General features: G+C 53.4%; 1 protein-coding gene across 4 annotated transcripts in view; it reads right to left on the reverse strand.

The window, feature by feature from the left end:
* Positions 1–20,180, reverse strand: part of LOC105484740 (synaptotagmin 2) — a 127,819-nt gene that overhangs the window by 43,558 nt on the left and 64,081 nt on the right. The window contains exon 1 of one of the 4 annotated variants that reach the window (XM_071078140.1): positions 19,551–19,813. The exons of 1 other annotated variant lie outside the window; for it this stretch is intronic. The gene's annotated coding sequence lies outside the window, so the exon portion shown is untranslated. Of the gene's footprint in view, positions 1–608; positions 680–15,968; positions 16,183–19,550; positions 19,814–20,180 lie in introns of those variants that run through there. 2 more of the 4 variants (XM_011746638.3, XM_011746641.3) reach the window with 2 other exon arrangements.

Genomic DNA, 20,180 nt, shown 5'->3' on the forward strand with positions numbered 1-20,180 from the left:
CCCCAGAGGATGGAAAGAACTGTACTCGAAGGTAGCAGAGTAGCTCGCTTTGGGCCACACCGGGACCTGGGAGAGGTCATGAGACATCTGGGAAGCCCAGCCTGCTCTCGGTGGGAGCTGGGAGCCAGCACCCAGGCAGGGAGCCGGCCAAGGAAGGTGCAGTCTGGTCCTCCCATTTCCAAGAGCACCTCCATCCTTCCAGATGCTGGCCAGGCCCCAGGGACAGAGATGTGCCCATCACTCTTCAGACAGAGATGCCCATTATCACCAACATCTCTGACAGCTCATGGTCTCCAGAAACTAAAGTGGAGCATGCAAGTCCCGGGGGCACAATTAGGTGCTCCGAAGAAGCCAGCTCTCTCCTGCCTGACCGGGGGCTGGGACAGACATGGGAGATAGGGGCCAGGAGGGATGAACCATCACCTCAAAGCACCCATGGGCTGGAGGAGGGGAGCAATGAGGGGGAGAATTCCAAATTGGAAAGTCTCAACTTGGAATTCTATGTGGATCCAAACCTAGAAGACAGCTCTGCTGAGGAAGAGGAGCAAGTGAAACACCAGGTGCAGCCAAGTGGAGTGAATTAGCACCTGGGCTCTGGGCAGACTGACCTGGATTGGAGTCTCGGCTCTCCCACTTTTAGCCATGGGAACTTGAGCAGGTTGCTTAACCTTTCTGGGCCTCAGCACTCCATCTGCAAAATGGGAATGATAACGGAAGTTGCCACACAGGGCTGCGAGGCTTAGGAGCACTGTATGGCATTATGTCCATGGCTGGTTCCTGAGCCAGGCTGGGCATGGGCCTGTCAGAAGCACACAGGGATGGCTCCAGTGAAGTGGTGGGGCAGCCTCTCTGCTAACCTCCTATTAAGGACCAGGTTAAGCCAACACCCTTTTTTTTTTTTTAAATTTCCTGGGATGGCCGGGCGCGGTGGCTCAAGCCTGTAATCCCAGCACTTTGGGAGGCCGAGACGGGCGGATCACAAGGTCAGGAGATCGAGACCATCCTGGCTAACACGGTGAAACCCCGTCTCTACTAAAAAAATACAAAAACCTAGCCGGGCGAGGTGGCGGGCGTCTGTAGTCCCAGCTACTCGGGAGGCTGAGGCAGGAGAATGGCGTGAACCCGGGAGGCGGAGCTGGCAGTGAGCTGAGATCCGGCCACTGCACTCCAGTCTGGGCGACAAAGCGAGACTCTGTCTCAACAAAAAAAAAATAAAAAATAAAAAATAAATAAAAAAATAAATTTCCTGGGATAATTCAGGTCTCTCTTAATAAATGGTCCTCCTTCTACCCATGCCTTTAGCTCCAGCCCAGACAGCCTTCTTGATACCCACCTCTGGGCCAAGTCCTCTCTTCTGAGACCATCCTGGGCAACTATGTTGCACTATCCCTGGCTTCTTTCCTGGTCTGTGGTTGTCAGACACCCACCCAGGTGGACGTCTCTTGCCTGGAGACTGGACAGCCTCTTCCAAGCCCACCTCATCTCCTCCTCCTAAACCTTGGCCCCTGCTGCTCTTCCAGGAAGCCTTTCCTCAGGGGCCGCCTGGCTCTAGGCGCCTTTGCCGTGTGGTTCTCAGCAGAAGCGCCTGTGCATCATGGGAAAGCCGGCTGGCGATGGGATGCACGGCGCTCCATTAGGGTCTGCACTGGAGTGCAAGCCAGGACACTGCACTATCCCTGGCTTCTTTCCTACCCCTGTGTCCAGACACTGCCAAGCCTTTCCCCCTCCTCCAGCCCCCCTTCCCCAATACTCAGGCCTCTCAGCAGCCGCGGCTTCTCCAACCGTGGCTCCTGAGTCTCTATTTTGGTTGCTCAAGTTTTCAAGTTCTCATTTGTGGGTATCTGACCGCATCCTCCTCTCAGAAGTCAGCAGAGTCTAGCTGTTCTTCCTCTAGCTGCCACTCCCATCCTATAGATGACAACACTGGGATGTGAAGAGGTGAGGTTGCCCAGACTCCCCAAGGATGTCCCAGCCAAAACCTGCCCCTAGTGTGGTGGCTCACGCCTGTAATCCCAGCACTTTGGGAGGTTGAGGCCAGCCTGGGCAGCACAGTGAAACCCCATCTCTACAAAAAATTTAAAAATTCAGCAGGCATGGTGGTGCGTGCCTGTAGTCCCAGCTGCTCAGGAGGCTGAGGTGAGAGAATCACTGGAGCCCAGGAGTTTGACATTAGGTGAGACCGAGCCATGCCAGCGGGCCAGCCAAGCGGCCATACCCAGCAGGCAGCTGGGCGGGCAGGTGAATTGCTCAGAAGTGACGCCAGAAGTCACTAGCACAAAAGAATAATCCACTGGGGAGAGTGTGGGCATCAGAAGAAATCCAGAGATGGGCTTCTAGAAATATCAGCATTTGGAGGATTTGTAGAGAAAGAGGAAAGCCAGGGAGATTGGGGAATGACCAGGAATGGGAGGAAAGCTCTGAAGAACAGAAAAGGACTCCATGGCCATACAGCTGTTACACTGGAGGGGCAGGCAGGGGCTGGGAGGGGACAGGGATCCTTCTGGGGAATTTCTTTGGTGATTATACAGGTGCATATACCCATAAGTTGTGCACTTTGCTGAATCTAGGTTATAACTCCATCAAAAGAAAAACGAACGTGCACAGCAGAAAGAGCTGGGGGCTGATCCCTGGCTCCCACACACTCTGGCTTGAGCAGGTGCTGGAGGACACCATGGAGAGAGGGAACATAGATCCTAATGGAGCGCCGTGCATCCCATCGCCAGCCGGCTTTCCCATGATGCACAGGCGCTTCTGCTGAGAACCACAGGGCAAAGGCACCTAGAACCAGGCGGCCCCTGAGGAAAGGCTTCCTGAAAGAGCAGCAGCGGCCAAGGTTTAGGAGGAGATGAGGTGGGCTTGGAAGAGGCTGTCCAGTCTCCAGGCAACAGACATCCACCTGGGTGGGTGTCTGACAACCACAGACCATGATGGGACTCCTCACAGCCACCACCCTGGAAAGCGCAGGGATGACAGCTGACTTGGGAAGGTGATGACACAGCCGAACACACTCCTGGCTCCAGAGAAGCCCTCCACAGAGCCTGACCTAGCGCAGGAGAGCCTCCCTGGTCCAGGACGCCAGAGGCCTCTAGGCTTTTCCTCATAGGAGCAGAAGCATCGTTCCACACCACGGGCCCCAACAAACATTTGAGAAGGGGCCACTGCCCTGCCTAGCAGTAAAATACACAGGGCTCTGGCCTCCCTGCTCTGGGCCAGAGGAGAGGGGGAATGGAAGTGGGCAGAGGACTGTCCTTCATATGACCACTGGTGACAAACACTGTGTCCTGCAGAGCACGGCCCAGAATAAAGCACCTCCACCCACACACACAGCATTCGGCAGCTGCAGGGCCCAGCCCCACACCATTTCTGAAGGTCGACACACAGCACATATCACAGCCGAGGAAACTGACAGTCAGAGAGAGGAAGGGACTTGTCCGAAGTGACAGAGTAAGAAGCCTGCCTCCCAATCCAGTGCTCTTCCAAGCTGGCAAAATCCTGAGCCTCGGAGAGGCTTAACGAGCTGCCTGCCTACCAAAGCCGGCATGGGTGAGCATCTGTGGCTCTCTGGAACCGCACGGAGTACCCATCACCCTGTGGATGACCCCTGCTCGGAGCTGTGACTATAAGTGGAATTCCCGGGGTAGCTCCCATCAGACGCTGACTCCCTGGAGCTGGCAACAGAGAGCCGGCATATAATCGTCCCTGTAGACGGAGCTAGCGTGCAGCAGGGTTTCTGATGTTCTGCCGCAGGCTCACTTCGCACTTGAGAAGCAGGAACGACTTCAGTTTTTTTCTAGCAGCTTCTCAGCTCTTCCCAGTGGCCCCTCCCCCAAGCAAAGTCCCCTGAGAAGAAAAAATCACACCACATCTTTGTGGATCAGCGGTGCCTCTGCCCCTACCCGCAACACCACGCGTAGTTCCTCATGAAGAGTGACTTGTGGCCGGGCGCGGTGGCTCAAGCCTGTAATCCCAGCACTTTGGGAGGCCGAGACGGGCGGATCACGAGGTCAGGAGATCGAGACCATCCTGGCTAACACTGTGAAACCCCATCTCTACTAAGAAATACAAAAAACTAGCCGGGTGAGGTGGCGGGTGCCTGTAGTCCCAGCTACTCCGGAGGCTGAGGCAGGAGAATGGCGTGAACCCGGGAGGCGTAGCTTGCAGTGAGCTGAGATCCGGCCACTGCACTCCAGCCTGGGCGACAGAGCGAGACTCTGCCTCAAAAAAAAAAAAAAGAGTGACTTGTGGCTCCTTCGCAGCAGTGCGGGCTGGAGGCGGAAGATGGACGAACCCACTGCTGGGGTCTCGTCTCTTCATGTGAGAAAATAGATTTAGGCTCAAACCTAAGGAGGGTTTTTGCACAGTCAGCACCACCCATTGATGGGTTCATGGTCCCAGGAGGTAATGAGTGCTCCATCATTGGGAGCATTCAAGCTGAGGTTAGCACACTATTGGGAGGGATGTTATAGACAGGACTCAGGTAAGGGGACACAGCGTTGGCCTAGATGAAACTTGAGGTCCCCCTGCCAACCCTGAGAAGAAACCCTGTCTCTACTAAAAATACATCTAAATCTCTGACATCTCTATCCCAGTCCTTGCTGCCGACTGGCCTCATTCGCCAGGCCCTGCTGGTTTGCCAGGCAGTTTGTCCTCAAGGAGAAGTAGCTGCCAATTACATGGGGACCACAAGAGTTTCCTTTATGACATCACCACCCTGCAGGAAGGGGCTGAGGTGGGATAAGAGGGGAGAAACAAGACAGAAGGCGGCACCGGAGAAGGGGCCAGCTCCCGAGGGCCTGGAATCTGCAGTGTTGCCACCACTAGGTAATTTGTGGGGCACACTGCTGTAGGGGTCTGAGGAAGCCACATCTGGGCCCAGAAGGGAAACAGCCCAGTTCTGGCCTCCTGACTGGGGTGGGGGACTGTCAAGGGAAAAATGAGCCCAACCTAGCTCTCTGAGGTTCGTTAGAGAAAAAGGTGAATGTTGAAGACGTGTCATGGCAGGCAGCTCATTAAGCCCACGGAGCTTAAAAATAGTGAGACACACAGGCATTGGGGGATGGAGAGCTGGGGCTGAGACTCCGGCTCATCACACTAGAGGCAAGAACAGCAAACCTGGGAGAAACCGACTCTACAACCAGTGGAAGAAAGGCTGTGTAGCCATCGCCGGATCCCTGGGTAAGCCTGGAGCCCAGGCCTACTGGAAATGTCAGACCCTGTTCTGTCGATGAGAAGACTAAGCCCAGAGGAGGGCGTTCCCAGGCATTATCCAACAGGCTCCACTGTTCTCCATGCAGGGGAAGAGAGAAGACCCAGAGACACAGACCTGCCCCGAGGAATCCAGAGCCCAGCTGCCCAGAGAGGCTCCACCTGATTTCCCTGGGTCTGGGCACCCCCTTAAAAGCCCTTTATGCCATCTTTCCTTTCAGTCAAGTGACACAGGCTTTGGGACCAGACAGCCTTTGCTCAAATCCTTCCACTGTTATCTCCCGGCTTGGTGGCCTTGGAGGTATTATTTCCCTGTCCTGGATGTGCTTCCTCTTCTATATAGCAGAGACACTACAAATTCCCACCACAGAGGGGTAAATGCACCATCCTGTATGTTATGTGCTTGGCACAGGACCTGCGGTGCAGGAGGCACTCTGACCAGTGGGATCCAGGAAGTAAGGAATATGGACTAAAGGGAGGGCCAAGGAAAAGTTTACAGGATGTGGCCTTGCAGTTGGAAGATGCGGACGCGCCTCGCTTGGTGCTGCCAGGTTGGGTTTGCAGAATGCAATGAATGCTCTTGCTGACTAAGGATGCGGAAAAGTGAACTGGGGAATCATGACCTAGGGGAAGCCACTAGGTCAAATACTGATCCCTATTTAAGTCAACTAACATACGCTGGGCACCCAGTGGTTGCCCAGCACTTTCCCATCAATGATCCCAAACCAGGATCTAGGTAGGCCAAGCCTCCAAAGGCGGCTGGGTAGTTCAATGGAATGAGGGCTGCAGGGACTCCAGAGGGAGCAGGACTCCAGAGAAGGGGAGCCGGGGAAGACTGAGGGGATGTGTAGGTGAAGTGGCTCTCTTCTGGCTCAGAGAATAGACGGTCCTCAGCCCACACCAAGGGCTCTATAATAGAAGGGAGGCCTAGGGTGGGTTCTCCCCTCTCCCCGTCTTCATCCCACTCAGCCCCTACCTGGCCTTGAGCACACTGGGTAGGAGAAGTGTTGCTGAGCACAGCAGTGACCTGAGGCCCTGGGCACCCATCCCAGCTTAGCTCCCCAGGGGGCTCCGGATGCTGAGGAAGAACATAGAACTTGTATAGGATGGGAGAGCTGGAAGGAAACTTAGGATCAATTGTTCCAGCCCCTAAATGAACACTGGGGAAACCCAGAGACAGAGAAAGGAAATTACTACCCCTTCCAAACCAGTGAGAGAGCCAGAGCTAGAATCCAGGGCTCTTTCCATGATATTGCACCTCCCATCTCAGCCCTGTCTCTTAGGAAATGCCATGTTGAAGCTTTAGGTATTGGGGAAATTTAACTGAGGCTCAAAGGGACACAAATTCCCTAAAGCCACATGGTGAGTCAGACATCGAAATGCAAAGTGTCTGGTCCTTTCCCAGCATCCAACAAACTTTTCTTGGGCACCTACTACAGTCAGGCTGGGAGCACTTTCAGACATTCTCTCACTTAAACCTCCCATGTGGGAGCAAGCTGGTGGCAGAGTGAAGGGCCAGAGGCCAGGGTCCAAATCCTGGCTCTCTTAGTTGAGTCTCCTTGGACAAGTCCCTTGATGTCCTTCAAATGATGCCTCCATTTCTTCACTTTTTAAGAGGGAGATACATAATAGTACCTACCTCATAGAGTATAGTGATAATTAAAGGAGATTATCCACACAAAATACTTAGAACAGAGCCTCATAATATAAATATGCCATTTAAAAATAAGTATACCAGCCGGGCATGGTGGCTCATGCCTGTAATTCCAGCACTTTGGGAGGCCAAGGCGGGTGGATCACCTGAGGTCGGGAGTTCGAGACCAGCCTGACCAACATGAAGAAACCCTGTCTCTACTAAAAATACAAAATTAGCTGGACACGGTGGCACATGCCTGTAATTCCAGTTACTTGGGAGGCTGAGGCAGGAGAATCACTTGAACCTGGGAGGCGGAAGTTGTGGTGAGCCAAGATCGTGCTATTGCACTCCAGCCTGGGCAATAAGAGTGAAACTCCATCTCAAAAAAAAAAAAAAGAAAAAAAAAAAGAAAAAGTATACCATTTGACAATCCTAGGCATATACCCAAGAGAAATGAAAACACATATCCTTATGAAAATCCTTCCACAAATGTTCATAGCAGCGTTATTCAGAGTAGCTGAAAAATGGAATCAACTAAATGTCCATCAACTGATGAATGGAGAAATTAAAACGCAGTATATCCACACAATGGAATGTTATTTGGAAATAAAAAGAAATAAAGTACCGATACATGCTTCAACGTGGCTAAACCTTGAAAGCATTATGTGAGTGAAGGAAGCCAGTCACAAAAGACCATGTATTATATAGTTCCATCTAAATAAAATATCCAGAAGGTGCAATTTCATAGAGACAGAAGGTAGATGATTAGTTGGCTAAGGCTGGGAGGAACGGAAGAATCAAGGGTGACTGCTAATATGTATGGAGTTCCTTTTTAGGGGTGAAAAAATGTTCTGAAATTAGATTGTGGTGATGGTTGTGCAATTCTGTGAATATATTAAAAACTACTGAATTGTGCACTTACATGGGTGAATTGTATAGTATGTGAATTATATCTTAATAAAGCTGTTTTTAAAAAGTAAATATATATTTAGGAACTTTCATAAATAACATAGTAAATCATATCCATTCCAATTTAATGATAAGGCTCAGAGCGAGTCAGTAACTTGCCCAAAGCCCCATGGCTAGTAGGCTGCAGGACCTGACTTTGGACTTTGTGTTGTTTGGACTCCTTGTCAGGAGTCTGACAACACAAAGCTTGACTCCTGTCAAGTTCCAGCCCAGACTCATGGAGAGCAGGTCTGCCCTTATGTATCTTGGGGAAAGCCTCCATTCCCTGTCCCAATGAGGCCATTCAAGAAGTTCTCCCCGCCCTCTAATCTAAACCCATTCAACTTACAAGGGATGATGTTCAGGGGGATTTGAGGTCAGGAACAGGGTCACAGGAGACAGGCACTGGAAGGGAAACCTACATTTCTAGCCAATTCTGGATGTCTTCTTTAGGGAAGCCTGGGGAAGGGGGCAGATGAAGTATAGTGGACTTCAAGACATGAGCCCACAGTTGATTTTGGGGGTGACCTTGGCCAAAGAACCTCAGCTCTGGGGTTCTTGGTAAAATGATATTCAGGAAGAATCTCTGGGGAAAGCTCCAGAAGCAGACATTTCTAAGGCCATTTCTAAAGTGGCCTTCCCTCTGCATATTCACAACTCACCCCAGATGACCAGGTGGGAAGTCTGTAGGGCAGTGGGCATCACTTGGTTGCTTGCTTGGCTATACACAGGCTGGCCACTCCCATGGTTCTTGGCAGAGGATACTGGGGCCAAACCATGAGGCCCTAACCTAACCATCAATCCAATACTGTGAGCAGGTCAGACTGGCTCTTCCTCCCAGTCAGGAAGGAGGCAAGAGGAGGAAGTGACAAGGGCACTAACAGTCAGGGTCCTTGTCTTACCTGGCAGGAAAGATGCTGACTGTGATATTGACTCAATGTGCTGCTTCTGGTCAGCCCCTGCCTGCCTCCCTGCACTGTGGATAGTCTGGTTGCAGGTGGTAGGGGGAAGGAGCTCCCACTTTTCACAACCCAGGGAAGGTATCACCTCCGTCTGTCTGGGGCTCATGGTCAGGGTGTCCCAGCTTGAAGGAGAGGTTCTCCTGCCTCCTTCTCTGCTTGTACAACTATAGACTGCATTCAGAAACACGCCTTCTCCCTTGCTAAGGAGCATTAGGAGATGCAAAACTACCATCCTTTTTCCAGGTGAAATAAGGAAGAAGAGAAAATGAGGAGGGCCATATTCAGCTCAGAGCCACCCAGAGTCCAAGTGGCCTCACTGGGAGAGCAGTCCACTGGGTCTGGTGCCATTGGGAGAAAGCCCAACATGCCAGGACCTCAGCCAGAAAGCCAGCATGTACTCCAGAGCAGGGGCAGGAAGAGGCCAACCTGTGCATCCGCTATGCTCACTGGCTTTTTCAGACCATCATCCACCTCATTTGATTCCAGGACATCTTGGGAGAAGTGAGGAAGACAGGCATCCCTCTCCACATTTTTTAATGGGGACCACTGAAGTCCAAGAGATAGGGAAAACCCGCTCGCCTGGGGCGATGTGCAGTAACTTAATAGTGGGTTCACTGGGTTGTACATTCTCCTCATTAAAGCCAATCATATCCCTGCCTTGCCCACTCCCAGCTCTGCTGCTAAGCTTATCTACAAAATATCCGTCAGTTTTCAGAAACACCATAACAACACTCTTTATAGCACTTGATAGTGAAATCTGTATAACACAGTGTGTCAGGCACTGCCTATTCTTAGAGCTATATGTAAATAGTCATACATCAAATCCTCATGCCAACCTGATGGCAAGCTATTTCATTTCCATTTTACAGATGAGGAAACTGAGGTAACAAGTGTTTAAATAACTTAGCCAAAGTCCCACAGATAAAAAACTGGAGGAGCTGGCATTTGAATACAGGCAACCTAGCCCTAGCACCTGAGGTTTAACCACTGTACAACAGTGCCAAGCACATACAAGTACAAGGCTCCACATGTTCCAAGTCACACTAAGACATGGACTAGGGGCTGGGCAGATGGTTCACACCTGTAATCCCAGCACTTTTTGGAGGCTGAGATAGGAGGATTACTTGAGCCCAGGAGTTCGAGCCCAGCCTGGGAAACATGGTGAAACTCTGTCTCTACCAAAAAATAATTAAAAAAAAAAAAAAAGAAACACCTCCCAAAACAAAAATTATCCAGGCATGGTGGTGCACACCACAAGCTATGTGGGAGGCTGAGGTGGGAGGATCACTTGAGCCTCAGGAGGTGGAGGCTGCAGTGAGCCATGATCACACCACTGCACTCCAGCTTGGGCGACAGAGTGAGACCCTGTCTCAAAAAACCTGAAAACCAAACCAAAAACCATGGACTGGGGCGCAGCTCAGGACAAAGTACACATGCAGGAAGTCCACATAAGTCCAGGAGCTGGACTGTGCTCTCACCCAAGCAACCATGTGCTGGGGGCGGGGACGGGGGACAGGCTGCAATCTGTCTCTGAGCAGCCGGCTGCCCTCAAGTCCCAGCCCAGCCCAGCCCAGCAGTGGGGAGCAGGTTGAAGGCAGGCTTGGAGCTGGCAGGCTCTGTCTGCCCCGCTGTGAGCGGCAGCGTTGAGAGACTCTCCTGCCGGCTGCTCATAGGTGCTGCAGTATCTCTCCTGGCTGTAGGGCTGGCTGGGTTAAGGCAAGGCCAAGGGCCCTCCTTGTCCCCTTTCACCTTCTGTCCCTCCCTCAGTGCCCAGGGCCAAACTAAGGGCTTAGGAAGCTACTCTGGCTTTCTGGTCTCCAAGGACTGCCAGCCCTGATGATCAATTTGGTGGCTGTGGGACCAGGTTTAGGCTTGGGTGGCAGCACTGACCTCCAGGAATGTCACTGTGGCCCCTTCAGGGACAGGTAACAAACCTGGCTCATTCCCAAGACAGTAAGGAGGTCCAGTGGATCAGCTCCCACAGTTGTCCACCTAGTAGATTTGCCAACAGCGGGCAATTCCCCTGGTAGGAAGTCCTTCTTGTACCTCACATGAGCCCTTCCTGCTGCAGTATAGCCCCAGTACCTTCTACTAGAAACCCTTCTGCTTCCAAATGCACCCTTTGTTAAACTGCTAAGCTGTGATTCCATGAGCAACGCAGCCATCACAAAAGCCACTGAAGCAGACGGCAGCTGCTACAGGGTTCAAGAATTCCACTCCGGCTGGGGAAGGCTGTGGGCTTTGCCCCTCCTCTCCTCCCTCCCAGCCCCTCCCCAATCTCAGGACAGACAGAAAAGAGGAGCAGGATGTGGAGAAGAAAAATGGAAAGATAACAAAACAAAAGCAGAAAAAAAAATTCACAGCCTCTCTTGACCTGCCAAGGACTTTTCCACATCTTTCCCTAGGTTCGGGGACCCAGATAAGGAAGCGAGCCTTTCTCACAGCTTCTGCAGCTTCTGCCTGAGAGACCCACTCAATGGGCCATCTGCTCGGAGGCCTTTCTGCAAAAGCTTCAAAAGTTCCATTTCTCCAGGGAGCTGGAAGCTGGGGAGGTGTCAGCTCCAAACAATAAGGGAAATTTATTAGGGATCAGGGCTTCTGGGAGGATGGTGCCTGTGAATGGGGCCGGATGCACTCCGAGATACAAAGGGTTATTTAATGTGGAACATCCAAAGGCTCCTTTAGAAGTCAAATCCTCACAACCAAGGCCCTACACGCTGCAGTCTTCCTTTTCAGAATGACTCCCCACCACCCTACCCTGTTAGCCCCTACCCACCCCATCCCAAGTCAGACTTACTCCCTATCCTTTGCCACTGGGCAAATATTGACTTTCTTTCACTCAGCCTTGTCAATGGAAGTGAGACCACTGGGGCTGGCTATTGTCTCCCTCCTCTCTCCTCTCAGAGGGCAAAGCAGGCTGTCAGCCTCAACAGCTCTGAGCAGGGGCCAACTGAGACAAGCTGAGAAAGCAAAGCGTGGTCTTGGAAGTAATATTTCTGTCTTTTGGTCTTTTGTCTTTCTGTCCTCCCTCCCTTCCCCAAGCCCATCTGGGTTTATTTTTTTCACATTTGGCTATCCTGCTGCCCTGTCTGGCTCAAGAGCAGCAGCGTGGCATAGCTGGCATAACTGAGAGAGCTCAGGCCTGGGAATGCAAGTGTCTGATACTGGGTCACCTTATGCTAGTTGTTTAATTTTCTTGGGCTTCCGTGTTCTATTCTGCAAAATGGGAAGGTTGGATCCCATGATTTCAGTATCTAGATCAGGAAGTTCCTTCCTGTCAGGACTCATGTCCTTTCTGCTGCAGTCAAAGCATTTTACCTTGTGCTCTGATTTTAGAAAAGATGGAAAATAACTGCTTGGTGCTTAACAGGGAGGAAGGAAAGAGCATTGGACTGATGGTCTACAAGGGCCGGCAAGCTCCATCGCTGGTGCTAACCTGCTGTGTGGTCCTGGGCAAGGAGCTCCCCCTCTCTAAGCCTCAGTTTCCCCATAATCAAAACAGAGGGCTGGATGAGATGATCCCACAGCCCCTTTCAGTGCCTCGTCCTGCCATGCCACTCATCTAACACATCCCTGTGGAAGGCGATGTCCCCCCCTCCTTCAGCCTTTTCTCCAAGGCTGCATCTCACAGCCTTTCCTCATGACTAACCTTGAATGGAGGGATGCCACGCTGCTGGCTCGTGTTCCCTCATCATCAGGAGCCTTTTGTCAGCCACACTTCCCTCAGACTCATGCTTGCTTGGCCTTTGGCCTCTGTGGATGAGCTCTTCCTTTCTCCAGGCCCCATGACAAAGACCAGCACATGCAAACTCCTGGAGCCTGAGGCCAGTGCACAGCAGAAGGACAACACAGAACACTGGGGCATTTTGGGGGAGCGTGTGCATGGTGACAACTGCAGGACTGTGAACTGTATCCCTGCTCCTCTAACTTGAGCCCTCTCTGTGATAACATAGAACCTCAAAAACCCATTCCTTGTACATTAGTCAATATCACACTAGGGACTTCCTATTCCAGGTTGGTAATATTCCCTTTTCACAGGTGAGATAATTGAGGCTCAGAGAGGTTGATAATTTGCCTGAATTCACAAAGATATTAAGGAGCAAGCCAAGATGGGGACCTAGATATATCTATCTGCAAAGCCTTTGCTTTTAACCATCAGCACTCTTACTGAGAAGGTGAGGTCATCACCTCTCCCCAAGCTGACTTATAGGACTGGAATCAAAGAGCAGAGAACACCCAAAGCCTGAACGACTCCAACAAACCTCCCACCTCACCCCACGCCACCCCACCCCTCCCCACCCAGCCTCGGCAAAGGCAGAGCCAGAAGGGCCGTGGATCAACAAGGCCAGAAGGACTTTGGGTCATCTAAACCAAGCTTTCGCTTCACATATGAGAAAACTGAGGTCCACAGTGGTGTGCGACTTGCCTAAGGTCACACAGCAAGTCTACGGTAAACCTCAGTCCCAGCCATGGGGTCCTGGGAATCCTCCTCCAGGTTGAGCCAGTCCCTTTGCCACTCCTTCCACCTGGGTGTAGACATGCTTTCAGCCACTCACTCCAGGGACATCCAGCCTTATCCCTCTCTGCTTCTCAGTTGGTCCATTTCTAGAAGGTTCAGGCAATGGAGTAAAAGGCCCATTTTGTCGTAACCACAGAGGTGTGGCAGAGAGTGGGGAAGGAAGAACCAAAGGAAAACTGGTGTGAGCTTATTGGAAAGTCAAGCAGTCTCTCTGTTTCCCATGGAGTTTCTACTGCAGAACGGTCCTACTGGTCAGAGACAGAGAGACAGTGCTGACATTCCTATTCTGTAGCGAAGCTTTGAAGATGTTAGAGGAAGATCACACTGCAAGTCCACAATCTTTCCCTGCTCCCCATGGCCACTGCTCACAGCTGCCCTGCCACTTGCTTACTACATAGCTTGTATTATTATTAACAATAGCTACCACTCATTGAGGACTTAGACAGCTCAGCACTGGACCAAGTATTTACATATGCTTCTTGTTTAATCCTCATAAAAACCCTAAAATACCACCACTATTCTCATTTTGTTTTGACTACTTAGTAACTGAAGCTCAAAGATATGAAGTAATTTGCTCAAGGTCACACAGCCAATAACCAGTAGAGCCAAGGTCTCCTGGGGAGTCCCTCCAGGGGTGTGCCGGGCTTTGGAATTCATACACAGTATTTGTCTCAAGTTGTCTCAACTCTGGTGACAGAAGTGGGAGGGCAATGCACTGGAAATTCCTGGAGTCCACCTGCTCCCATCACCCAGCCAAGCCTACTTCCTGCTACTCAGACACCAGCCCAGAACTGCAGCCACAAAACTGTGCGGTTGCAAGGGCCTGAGAAGTTATCTAGTTCTACCTTCTCAATGTACAGGGGAGGAAAGCAAGAAAGGGCCTTGACCCAAGGTCACACAAGGTCACACAAATTGGAGGCTGAGCCTGTGAATTAAACTCAGCTCTCTTGTCTCAAACTGGGACTCATCCACAACACCCGAATGCCCAGTAAGAAGCCATTGTCTCATCTCAACTGAAGACAGAACCAGAGTTCATCCCAAAAAGGAGTTAGATTAGACTTTCCTATGGCAAGGACTGTCACATTGCACAATGAGGTGCTCTAGGCTATTGCAGTGGAGATCTTTCTAAAACGAGAGGATTCCTTCAGATCTTCCTTATCTGAGGTGGATGCAGCCCTGTCTGGAGGTAGAGAGCAGACAGCATGACCTTGTGAGGTCCTTGACATCACCCTTTAACCTATGGTCATCTATCTGTCACAGCAAACCTTTCCCCAGGGAAGAATCCGTCCTCTGCAAAGAGGATGTGTAATGCTGGAAAGCCAGCCTTTCTCCCCATCAGCTGAATTCTGAGAGTGGGGAGAGATGACCAATGAACAGGCTGAGGGTGTCACAGCCCTGCTACTTTGGGATAGGGGGTGCAGTAGGGGAGCTACAGTCTTCCCAGAGGCTAGGTCATTCTACCCAGCTGCACCCCACCCCCAACCTTTCAGTGGGTGACACCGGCAGGGTGTTGGGGCTGGGAAAAACCTCAGATACCTTAAATTCCAAACTCCATTTTCCAGATGAAGATACTGAGACCAGAGCGGGTCAGTGAGTTGCCCAAGGTCACAGGACAGGTCAGAATGGAAGCTTTCGGACTCTCCCTGGTGCGCTGGCTTCACAGCTCCACCTTGCCACCCCCTGCTCAGGAAGTGAGCACTGAACTCACTTAAGAAAGGCCAGTGACCAAAGGCAGCGATTCCCAGGTAGAGGCTCGGGCAGGCATGCCCATGAGCTTGTCCCCCACGCACCCTCCCCCACCTCGTCCCCATTCCTGTCTTGGGCACCATGCGCCTCCATCATCTTGAGATTCAGAGAGGTGTAGCGGCTTGTCCAAGGTCACACTGCAAACTGAGTAGGACGCTGTTTCCACTGCCTAGCTGCCCCCTCCCATCGCCCGCCCGGGTCTCTGCAAGCTTGCCAGGATCCCCGGGAGCCTGCTTCCTCCAATGCACAGAGCCGTGGTGCGTGTCAAAGTGTGGGAAAGTTCCTGGGAGAGGAAGGGGTGGAAAATGCAGCCGCGCATCCCAACTCTGGACGGCTGCGGCAAGGCGGGGGGCTCAGAAAGGCAGCCAGCCCTGCGCACCGCGGATGCCTCCGGCACACCCCACTCTGCGCCAGGGGCTCCCCAGTGTTGCGCAAGCGTGGTCTTCCAGCTCCTCAGCGAAGCAGGCGCGGCGGGGTCCCACGCGCCCCGCACCCACTTCTCCCCGCACGCCCACTTCATGCACCTCCCCACGCCCTTCCCACGGTTTCTCTGCGGCGAGGCGCCTTCGCTTCCCCGCAGGTCCCCGGTCCCAGCACTAAGACACCGCGGCTTCTCTTGCCTTCTCTCCGCGTTGGACCCTGGCTCTCCGAGGGGAGAAACTGGTTGGGGGCGAGGGGTTCCCGAGATAATTCAGGACACCTCCCCCGGATCTAGCCAGGTAATTCCGACGCCCATGGATTTCCGGATTACAGTTCCCACCAAGGGCTCAGTCCTGTACTTAGTTTATCCCGCCGTGAGCGCCAAGCCCCAAAAGTCGGAGTGTCCCTGTCTGGCGACCCCGCGTCTGCCCACGCCCCAGGCCCTAAGGATGACCACTGTCGGTCGAGGCGCGGCTTCGCTCGGGACTACTGGCTGCCCTCGTGGGGTGCCCTGCCTGGGGTTCCCTCTTACCCTGGGACGTTCCGGGCGCGTTCAGCCTGCGCTGGTGGAGAGGGCGGGGGCGGGGACGCCTGGGGTCCTGAAGTCCAGGTCCCTCTTCCCACTTCCCCGCCGGCCCTGCCGCTGCGGCCCTCGCTCCCGCGATTCTCTCCCTCTCTCTCTTCTCTTCCTCTCTCTCCCTCTCTCTCTCTTCTCTTCCTCTCTCTCTGCAGTAGTAACAACCTGATCCCGCTTCCCCCGCCCGCCAATTGAGATGCTCCTCACATCCGCCTGCACACAGCGCGCGCGGCCCCTCCGAGGGCGATCCCCGCAAACCGCGACGCAGGGCCCCCCGCCCCAGGCAATCCCCGCTGCGGGAGAGGCCGCCTCCGCGCGCCCACACCCCCCTTCTCCAGTCCGGACTGCCAGCGGAGGAGGAAACGGGCGACAGGGGAAGGGGAGGTGTGTGCGGGAGGGACTAGGCTGGGGGAGAGGGGTTTAAACTGGCGCGGCCCTACAGAAGTTTGGGGAGGGCGGGGCCGGCTCCGCGCCCCCGGAGCCCTACGGGACTCCCCCGATTCTGCGGAGGAGTCCCCGCCAGCTCCGTGCACTCCTGCGACACTCCCCACCCCACCCGCCAGCCTTGAGTTTACAGCCTCTCAGGTCCAGGAATTGGCTGGGGGGAGGGGACACCAGGGAGGGGACCCCCTGGCTGTAGGGAATGGCGTGCGGGCGGGGGTGGGAGGGAAACGATTTGCTTCAGGAGATACGGATGAAGGTTTTCCTGAGTCAAGGGAGAGAAGGGAGGGAGAAGAAGAGAGATGGAACAAAAGGCAGACGCTGGAGGGGAAGGGGAGCTGGGGAGTTCGCCCGGAGGACTCCGGCAGCCCGCGGTCCCCAGCCTCAGTCTGTCCCAGAGGGTGAGGTCAAGGCTGGTGCCAGGGCTCTTCACGGGCCACCTGGAGAGGGGAGAAAGGGGGATGGAGGGGTACGGGGTTGGGGGAGAGGAGGAAGAGCGTCTGCTGGCACAGGACCCTCTGCCTGCTCCCAGATAGGAACCCAGCAGAAGGGCTCTGCCATGGACCCAACACCTCCCACCTCCGCAGCTCTGCTTTTTCCCACTTGGGAAGGCGAGGCTGACACCCACTGTGAGCACCAGAAAGGGGCAGGGAGGACGGCGAGCCCGGGCAGCACTCCTGTGCCTCAGTCTCACCCTTGGGCCGCACCCTCAGTCCCCTCAACCTCACCTCGGGGCCCCAGCTGGCCAGGTGGAATTTCTGCTGCTGTCTGGCCATTAACCACCCCTGACCTTCCCAGCTCCACCCTATCCTCGCCCTCTCCCCTCAACCTCTCCTTCACCCTCCATGCCGCTGCTTTCTGTTTGCCTTCTGCTCTGCACACTCAGGACCAGGACTCGAGTTTGGTGTTTGACCCAGGAGGTGACATTCCTCACCCCCCCACCCCCAACACACAAAAATCCTGTGTGCATGTGTGTTGGGGGGACAGTCATTCAGGGCTTTCCACGGCTTCTCATCCCCACAGAGTCTGGGGAACTGGGAAATTCCCAATACCCGCAGTGAATCCCCCTTCCTCCCCTCCTCTAGGCATCCCCCGCCCCAGGACATACACCTCACTCCCGAAGCCTGGGACTGCAGTGTTGCAGCACCCACTGCTCCTAGCTGGGCTGGAGCCTCTCTTCAGAATGGCAGCAGCTCGCTTGTCACAGACCCTGGACTGCAGAAAAGCTGATTCAGGGATTTCCGGGCTGCTGGTCCTGTGGGGGAGTGTGCATCTGCATACCTGGGTGTTGGGAAGGGTGTGTGTGTGTGTGTTCATGTGTGGGCTGGGGGAGAGGACCCATGCCTGAGACCCTCTAGTCAGGTCTGCTGACCCCTCACTGTTCTTCAAATGGAAAAGGGGACCTGGGGTAAAGGGCTCAAGGTCAGATGCTCAGCAGGAGGGCACCAGGGCTTTCCCCCTACTCTGGTACACTCCCGTAACCTACTCCCATCATGCCACCTCACACCGAGGAGGGGACCTGTCACCTGAGATGAGTATGCAGACTGAAGAGCAGCACCTGCTGCTCCTCTTCGGTTTCTCCCTGGGGAGAGAAGTGCTTCTTTTGTGAAATCTCCCCCAAAGCTTCTTTTGCTAGGAGGGAGGGAGGATGGGACTGAAATTTCATTCAGCAGGCTGGATGCAGGTTTGACTTTGGGATTTCCTGATGCTAAGGGTCTGGAGCAGCATCCTGCTTGACAGGGAAAGCTTATGCCTTCACGATTGGAATGTAGTGCTGCTGGATGAAAAGGGATGGATGAAATGACCCTCAGGGTTCCTTCTGATAAAATGGACCAAGAGATGCCTGAGCCTTACGCAAAGCTGCCTCCAGTAAAATAAAGTCTAATTACAGAAAATAAAGCAGTTATCTAAGGTTATGTCTGCTCCTTCTGAAAATACCGTGTTTAATGTCTATGCTGCCTCCAATGTGCCCCTTCCCCTCTTGGGCAGAAGTGGAATTCTGATGGCATGTGGAAGGATCGGGTGACATTTGCACAGGCAGAGGCTGGGCCAGAATGGGGGAGGATGGAAACACGGTGGGTCCCTGGAGAAAACACAGCTGTGCTTCACTCGGAGCCCCCTCAGGCCTCAGAGGACCCTTCCCCTGATAGGGATGACAATGACAGCCTGACAGTCTTAATTTCACTGGATTCTTATTGACTTCCCCAGGAGGCAGCAGGGTGAGGAAGGGATAATTCTTCACTCCATTGAGGCACAGGGAGACCCCAAAGGGTGGATGACTCACCCAAGGTCCTGACGTAGGCTAGGGCATGGAGCTGGGTCTTGTGAGTCTACGTAGGCTGGGTGTATATCTCGACCTCCATCCTCCTCCCCAGGTGCTCCTTAGGTCCTGACTGTCCATCCTACCTTTTCAGGCTTCCTGCACCAGCATCTCTAGATGCAGCCCTTACCCACCTTCCAACTTCACCTGGCACTGCCCACTCCCTCACTGTCTCCTTGCAGGGCCCAAAGGGCTATGCTCCTTCCTGCTGCGGAGCTTTTGTACATGCTGTCCTCCACACCCCACTACACCAGGCCAACCCCCTCCATCCTGCCAGTCCCAGTTACCTGACCCCTCTCCCTGTGTGCCTTGTGCTTCTCCTCTGCAGCCCTCATCACACTTATCCTTCCTTGTTCTAGTCTCCAACACTAGACTGTAAGCTCCAGGAGGGCAAGGACCCTGCTCACCTAGCCTACTGGCCCAGGGTAGGCACTCAGTAAACACCGCAAATGCTGCATCCTCAAATCCTTGGGTTGCCTCTGTATGCTGTATGACTACAGGCAAATTGCATAACTTCTCTACGCCTCAACTTTCTCACCTGCGACATGGGGATTTTGATTATAAAACAGACTTTTTGTAAGGATTAATGGGATAATGTATATAAAGAGACTAGTTCAGTGCCATTCTTGGCATAGCAGTGTTGGCCTTGCTGGGGAAGACAGAGGGCTGAAGGAATAAGGGAAGGAGCCTCTTACTCCACCCTCAGCCTTCTCCCCCAGGGTTCTAACTATCCCTCCCCTCCCTGACCCCCAACTCTGTCTCCTCCATAGCCTCACCTCACTTAGTGGCTCCTGAAATCCTAACTTCTCCCTCTAGGCTTACTGGACAAGGTGGACAGCAGCTGAAGCCAGTTCGTCCCCACCGAGGCTTTGCCTCTCCAGGTCCGTAGTCCAAGCACAGGATTCTCTGCACTGTCCCTGGGTTGGCCTCAGGTGTCAGCACGAACAAACCCCAGGCCTGGAGTTGTGGTAGCAGGCACTGGCAGAACCATGGCGGCCAGGGTAGGGTTGGGAAGACTTTACCCTCCTTCATGATCTCTATCAGCATCCTCCCCAAAGTCACCTCCAAATAAGTCCACAGACTAAAATAAAGGCCCCTTACCTCCCTTCCAATGAGATGGCAACTCCTAAACCCCTCCTCTACAGAAATGCTGGAGCTGCCCTGGAACTCTGGGCTCTAAGCCAGCGCTGCAGGATCAGGCTCCTGTTGCCCATATGTTTCCAGGGCCTGTAGAGGGAAGGCTCATGTTAGGAAGAGGTGCCTCAAAGAGTACTTTTGCAGTCTCCTGGGCCAGTTTTCTGTGGCTGTTCAGGTGTCCTCCTTTCTCTCTCAGCAATCTAGGCCTTAGTGAAGGCTGCTGCTTGGGAGGCTGGCGGCCCCTTCCCCCCAGCCATATTCCATGAGCA

The sequence above is a fragment of the Macaca nemestrina genome, chromosome 1 (assembly GCF_043159975.1).
Source record: "Macaca nemestrina isolate mMacNem1 chromosome 1, mMacNem.hap1, whole genome shotgun sequence".
Lineage (NCBI taxonomy): Eukaryota > Metazoa > Chordata > Mammalia > Primates > Cercopithecidae > Macaca > Macaca nemestrina.